The sequence below is a fragment of the Falco rusticolus genome, chromosome 9 (genome assembly GCF_015220075.1).
Source record: "Falco rusticolus isolate bFalRus1 chromosome 9, bFalRus1.pri, whole genome shotgun sequence".
NCBI lineage: Eukaryota > Metazoa > Chordata > Aves > Falconiformes > Falconidae > Falco > Falco rusticolus.
The window spans coordinates 35,153,311-35,161,331 of NC_051195.1; positions in this window are offsets into that span (position 1 = coordinate 35,153,311).

An 8,021-nucleotide genomic window follows, 5' to 3' on the forward strand; every position below is an offset into this window, starting at 1 on the left:
CATTTAGGCTCCCCTGGACTAAGATCACTCACTTTTAAACCAACAATATCACATTGCTCGCTGTCAGACTCTGTTGGCTGCACTCTATCGATAGTTTGTTGCTTGATGCTGTACATCAGTTACAAGCACTCAGTGGCCACGGGACTTCTGCCTTGGTGTTTACACAACACCTAATGCCACGCAGTTTTTCTTGAGAAGAGCTCCGAGACACTATGACAATATAAATGATAATAACAGTTGGTATGGCAGGTTTATTTCCCTAGCAGTGCTTAATCTTAGCAAAACAGCTTTTAAAATAGATTCAGAAGCCAGAAAAATAAAATAAATTACTTCTATAAAATCTGAAGTTCTGATTCCATCATTCCAATGTCTTGCTCTGGCCTATCTGTTTGTAGACAAATCTCTCATTGCTTGTCCCACTGAAGCTTCAGCGATGTAAAAGCAAATAAATTAAAAAACCTTCCTGAACTGGGGGGATTATGTCTTTACTCCAGGAATTCCGGAAGGGCGCATGGAGTTCAGCTGAGCTGGATGTCTCTCCAGGTTCAAGTCCTAAAGGGTCCAAAGATTTTATCATGCTTTTTATAGGGATGCTTGATCACATGCTGAAAAAATGTTGAAGTTGGCTAGAGATGCATCTGTCTTCACAATATTTATTGGCTTTTTTAGTTCGTTCTAGTGAATAAAGAGACGATTGATTGGAATGGATAAAAAACAAAAGAGCATCAGCTGACAACAGATCCTACACACGTGAGTGAAGGGACGAGCCTTCCTACTGTGAGCTGTTGCAAAGGGCACATTTGGAGTGTCTGTAGGAGGTGAGGTTTGTGGCTGTTTAATTTCCATGGAAGTTCACTCCATGGCTTTGGACAAGCCACAAGGATGTCTCCTGAACTGCTGGTTGTTACCCTTATACGGAGATCTGAGTGACTGATCAGTGTTCTTTCTTAACACCTACCTAACTTTTTTATGTTTGGCACTGAGCATCTGGAAGATCACGAACAATTTCATGGATCTTACTTCCTATTTTGAGCAGGAGGATTCAGTCTTCTCAGCCACAGGTCTGCTGTTCTGTGTAAGCTGTTCTTTCCGTACTTCTCCACACTCAGCATCAGAAGGTGCTTCCCATCATTCCCATATCCTTTGAGGAAGATGTGCTACCACTGCTCCTGCAGAGTGGTACAGGATGGAGTGGATCCTCCTAAGAAGCTGTCAGCTCCTTCTGCCAGGGGGAGGCTTTTGGCTGTTTGGAAGTAATTGCTTCTGAAGAAAGGCAGTGGCCTAAGTCCTGTTAATACCAGTTAGATGACAACCTCCCATGGGAAGCCTGTCTCAGTAGAGAAGGATGACCTCTTATTTGCTGTTGGGACATACTACTGTGCCATGACTTTGCTGTAGTTCATGAGACAGCGATGAGTTCATCTTCAGTCAGGACATGGCTACAGTCCAGACAAGAGCTAACGAAACACATTTCTAACTGAGGCCAGCAGTCTGCCAGGATTGATGTCTCTTGGTCAAGAGAAGGTGGAAAGCCTTGTCCTGAGATGGAGTTGTGTGAGACCTTAGTGTCACTGAGGAATCCCAGAGCACTCCACGTGCAGTGTAAGTACCCAGACAGATAGATGGTCAGCCTTTTCTTGGGGAAGTTCTGCAACCATACATAAATCTTCTGGCCTGGCCTGGTTTATTTTTACCTTTAATCCTGAAGAATTCCTGCCTGATATTCTAACCTTATTTTCTCATGTTTTATTAGAACTAACTTGCAAAGCCTCATTCCAGTGTGCGTGGGATACTGAGCTTAGCTTTTTGCTAAAAGCTGCCTTTTAACTCTTTCACACCTTCCCCTAGTAGATTTTCCTTCTAAGATAATACGCGGTATCTAAGGAAAATACTGGGAGGAGCAATGTGCTGTAAAATCTAGGAACTTGAAGCGTAAAGCACCTAGTACATGACATTAACATTGGGAAATAAGCATTGAAGACCCATAAAATTCAGCAAAAAAATTAAGATATTATCTTAAGAACTTTTTTTTTCCAGACTAAAAAACTCCATAGCTAATGCAATTAATATTGTAGTCAAGAATGTAAGGCTGCATATCCAAAACTGTCATAAAACACAACAGAGACCAAATCAGGTCCTGTCCGTTATGGCAGTGGGAGTTGAGAGTACTCACTTTAGGGTGATTATATATCCATTTCTTAATCGGCTAGACCATAACTAAGCACTGTTCTTGTTGGTGCTGTCTTACTAGTAATTTTGGCAAGCTTTTCTGCTTATTCTTTCATCAAATTACAAATTTCTGTGCAAAACTGACAATTTTAATGGCATTTCAAATTTTTTTTCAGTTTGAAGAATGTAAACAAGGTATTTGAGCCAGCTTTCTAGAATACTTTATCTTTTCCCTGACCCCAGATATCTAGCTGTTTAACTTCACTTGAAAATATCTTGGGTTTTTGGAGGATCTTTTCAGTTCTGGCTTACAAAATCACTTCTAAATCAGAGTAAAATTGTTTTCTTATTGTTTTTCCTACTAAGAAAAAAAATATTTTTTTTTTAAGTGTCATCGTTTCCCCAGAGACAAAACTGCATGTCCTGATGAACTGTATGGGGCAAACATGGAGGCGCTGCACCAGAGCCCAGATGCCTAGCCCAGCCATGGCAAGCGAAGGACCAACAATCTGACAAAAAAATAAGAAGCAGTAGCTGGACATTACATGCAGGAGGAGCGCAATAAAATAAGTGAGACATTTCAGATCAGCATGGTAAGCAAGAACAAGTTAGAGCAGTGCTTGGCTTGCCTGATGCCCGCAAGTACAACTGCTCTCAAAATTTCCAAGGTAGGGTTGAGTTGTTGGCAGGGCAAGGCAGCTTACAAGCAGTGAGTCTGCTAACATCTGTGCTTTTCCATGCCAGGTCCTCTCAGTGCCAAGGAAAGGTCCTACACAGCTTTAATTTGCTAGTGGAGACAGTCTTTGTGACCAAATACCCTAGATGACTAATTCTACAAAAGATTTGTTTTGGAATACTATGATCTTTGTAGAGCCTACTTGTTGGCCCCCAGTTTTTCAAAACTATGTACGTGCTTTACTGTCTAGCCGCATTGCTGATGATGGCAAAGAGCTTATTCGCTGTGGAAGAGGTCTGCCCATAAATAAACACAGAGCTGTATTAGCACACACTAATTTCTTCATGTGCCTAGCACAGTGGGACTCTAGCCCTAACTCGGGATTGCTGGCTGTTGCTTTAATAGAAGTAAATGATGAAAATTATGAATTCTGTCTTAGATGCCCATTATAGACTTTTTTAAAATCCTACACTTACTTATTTAAAACCCTTGACTGCAGATCACCCCCTCTCCAGGAGAACTGACAACCTGTTATAAGCAGGCCTGTATGATGACAGATATGCGATTATATTTAAATAGCCCTGTCATAAAAAGCATTTCCTAGATTGTTTTTTTCTTAGCCTGATATTTGAAAGGTTGCATTGCATTTTCTGCATTCTTAATGAAAACCTTTTGCAGTGTGAAAAAGGAGTTAAAAGCCCTGCATTAAGCCTGTAGGTACCATTTACCATACAAAATAAATATGTAAAAATGAAAAATACCCACCTCTATAATGATTCTATGAGAGTTTTCTCATGGTGGCAAAAAATGTTCCAGTCTGTTCAAAGTACAGATGAATTTGAATCTCACTTCCAAAGAAAGGCTCATGTTGCTAATCTCCTCTGTCCTGCTGTTTGAACTCATCAGCTTCAGAGATAAGAACATGTTATTATGCAAACTATCAAAGTTTATTTACACAACTTCTTAAAACAGATTCTTTCAGTGGTATGGCCAAGTGGTTAGTATCTATTGTCAAATTTTTTATGCATGCCAGTTCGGTAGTACTCGCTCTCCATCCTATAAGCAAGATACTGTCCACTGTACGATGCTCTGTCATCCTAAATCTGAGGGGTTAATGCACTCTCATCTTTAATCTCCTGGAATCCTTCTTTTTCTTTGATTTTAAAATCCATGAACACTTTCACAGAGCACATCCTTCAATAAACACAATAAAAAAATCAAATACTCTAAGCAGCTTTAAGTTCAAAATTAAATTATATCTCAAGCAGGAATCTGGCACCACAGTGCTAGTCTACCATAAAGTCTTTCATCTTTGCAAATCCTGGGAGCACTCTAGTGTAGGTGAGCTCTCTGTTCTAAACATTTTTAAGTAGCTTAAGCACTTAATTTTGGGACTCCCAACTTAATGTTCCCTCAAATGGATCTAATTGTCAAAAGATGGCCATTCAATGCTTTCTGAACAGCAGGCTGGTTTTCTTCTGGTATCTATAAATTGAGGCAAGAGAGACCACTCGTCTCTTTTTTAGGTGTATAACACAGTTTAATGTGCTTAATTTAACTACAAACCACTTGTAACAGCTGTGCATCCTTAGGTCTTCTATATTGAAAAGCTTTGCTTATATGTGGGATATAAATCACAGAATAAAATGTATCAGGAGAAATAGGAAATGGAGATACCAGTTTATATACAAAGGAAATACTGGAAGATTTATTATCAGTGATTTTCTTAAATCTGCTTAGACAGCCGGGACATTTTCCGGAATAGATATAGCTGCAGTTTTTCACATTCATAGGCAGCAGTTTGTGGAGGATCCTTGGAGAGCTCAGGCTTGAACTAAAGGGCACTTACAGTAATGAAACGTCTTCCAGTGAGCACCAAACTGCCAGGGGCTGTTGGAGATCACCACCCCAAATGAGGGTCTTGGCATCACATCTAAACGTCACTGAAGTGGTGGAGGTGACTGGGAGCTTTCTGGTGTGTTGAGAACATCACTGCCTCAGTGTCACTGGGATCCAGCTCTAACTGGGAGCCCTTGGCACAAGGGTATTTAAAAAAAAAATAAAAAAATTCTTATGTCTTAAGCCAAGTTATAGCAACTTAAGATCAGTTGGGCATTTTGTGACCTTTTGTGACCTGTGTCACCAGCAGGGTTATTTGAGCGAGCCCACACTGTGAAGACCGCAGCAACTTAGATTACTTTGCAGTTGCTGTGGACTAGAAGACCACACTTTCAAGGTGGCATCAATAATACAATAACAGAAGTAAAGGCACCTGAATGGTATTGCGGATCCTAGACAAACTCACTGAGAAATTTTAAGCAACTTCACTATTTTTCACTGGGGAGTGGTGGGGGTGGTACTAGAAGAATATAATTTTCAAGAACCTTGCACAATGCAAATACTTAACAAACACTTCCACAACCTTGGAATCCAAAACTTATTTTCCCTTCCCTGTCTCTTTTGACATTACTTCCCTGAAAATGATAAGTGCCTCAAAACTGCGTGTTGCTTTCCAGCTAAAGCTTGCCCTTTGCTGCTTTTCTTCTTCGAGAAGTAACACTGCTAAAATTATACATCAGACAAGAAAGCAAATAAATGATCCAGCTATGAAAGACTTATTTTGAAACTGCAGGAAAATACATATCTGGACATGCGGTTCTGGAGTTGATTAAATCACACTTGCAAATCCTTAGGCCTTGGCTCCCTGTAAAGTTGGTTTAAAATTCTGAGAGAAAGACCACACGCAAAGTTTGCAGAAGAGCATGCAGCAGATATGCAACAATATCCATGAAAAGTAAAACCAAGATTTCTGATAGTTCACGTGGTGTTGAGGGCAGAAGCTCTCACAGAATGCTAGAATCATATTCTATTTCGGTTTTCATTCATATAGATAACATTTCAGTCACATTACATCTACCAAAACTCCGTTCATTCATGTGAGAAACCAGAACTTCTGTTGGCCAGAAGACTTCCAAGAAGTGAACAAGCATTGCCCACCTCATACCTATTTAAGGTATACCTCAGGAATATATCATCATAGCTACATGGCATTAGGCAGACTGAAGAAAGGCAAAATACTGAGAAAAGCGGGAAAGAGAAGTACCTTTAAGCAAGTCCTTCCAGAACTAAGCTAAAGGACAGTGCTGAAGAGACGATAATGCCCTTTTTTATGCAGTAAATTTCAACCCCAAATATGGTTAATCTTGAATAGCTGCTGCCAGGACTGGGCCTGTTCTTGTGGATGACAGGACTTCACCTCTCTATCCCAAACCAGAAAGAACGTGCAGAGAGCAAAGATACACAAATTAAATCCAGCCATCATGTTCATGACTTTATGTTAGAAAGGTGAAAGACAGAGCAGACTTTCTAGACTATTTTGGTAGTTAGAATGGTTTAAAGATGTGGCTAGGCAACAGAGTGTACAGATCTTAGGCTTTTCTGCCAGCTTATCTAAGTCATCATCTGTAGCATCACTTGCTTCTTGGTTACTAGACATCCATGGGGGTTGAGTGCTTCAGTCATGCTGCAGCATTCCAAAATGTTTCATTTGGGGATTTGTTTGTCATTTATAAAAAAGGAATATATCTATGAAGAATATAATTGGACGAGTAACTTGCTTTGCATTTGTGGTCTGCTCTTGAAGTTGGACCTAGGAGGCAATGACAAACCAGTGCTAGATGCATGTCAATTGCCAAGAGAAGTCACTGGAAGCTGAAAAGTTCTGCAGCTCATTGTGGCTCGGGCATGCCATTTGAAGCTGAGAACCTTGGCTTCTGTGCTTGGCAGCAGAGAGGGGGCAACCTGGACTTCTAGTTCCCATTTGAGACACACTACACAATGGGGGAAATTTTTCTAATCCACTGCAAAACAGGAAATTTTTGTTCATGTCAAGTGTCTCTCCTACTGTTACTGCCTGGGAAGTGAGGTATGACACTAATGCAATTGTGAGCTAAACTTTCAAGCTAGATTTTCTGTGGAGCTGACTGAGACAAGACTTTGTGGAAGTGAGTTTGTGGTGCTTAATGTGCACTTAAGTTTACATAGCGCCTTTCATCTGAGAGGTCATTTAAGGGCTATACAAATACAGTCCAGCATATTAATGTACCACTTCATCGTATGGAAGCACAGTCTTATGGCACATCATACAGGAGTATGACATACATAACTTAAAATGTATTGCTCCCTGCCATACTTTTACATGGAAAATATAGGTATAGTGAAAGTAGCTGCCTTAGCTGGAATCTGGAGATAATGCCTCTATTGTTAGGTCTTCTTAATGACTACAGAAGAGCAGAACCTTGCATTGGAGTATCATTTGACAATGGAATAATTAATGCAACATTATTAAGCCAGGTACTAGGTATGTGTTTAAAATTGACCTCTAAGTAGACCCAATTGCATGGTTATTCTGTCACACACCCCACTTCAGGGACCAATAATTCCTGAACTGTAGGGATGCCTCATCCCACAACTGCTAACTGATACCTGAGCCTGCAAATGATTGAGAATAACTGAACAAGATGCCAGGACTTCTCTGTACAATTGTAGGAAAGGCCAGTGGTACCCAAGTGGGATCCTCTTCTCTCCTCACAGACTGTACAGGAAGATTAGGTGCTTAACAAATGCCTTGCATGGGAAGTCCATCTAAAATCCCTTTCTTCTCATGTCCACAAGCACCAGTCAGGACCGGTCATTAGCCGTTTGTCCGCTTGAGATTCAGAGCAGGAATGGGTTTCACCCAGATGAGATCCACCCAAGTGAGCAAGAACTCAAGCCAGGGCTCCCACACAGGAGCCCCACAGTGGGGCAGGAATGCTTGAGCAGCAGTGGGCTCTTGGACCACTGCGGCTGCCCAAGGGGGAAGAGAAGCACTAGCACCTCAGTACCACAGCCCTCCCAAACACATGGGGGTGCCTAAGCTTATATGCAGAGGTTTCAGCAATCAAATATGGAGATGGTAGTTAGGTTCTTCGGGGGTCAGGCACTGGTGGAATGCAAGCAATCTGATTGCTCTCCAAAGCTGAGTAAGCAGTCTGAATTTCACCCTTAAACACAAGTCATTATTTCAGTGTTGTCTGAAGGCCTTCTTGAGCTTTTAAATCCTAGCCCTGAAAAAATATGCTCTTGATAAGACACATGATTTAATAACCACTTTAAAAATAATAAGAAAAAGAAA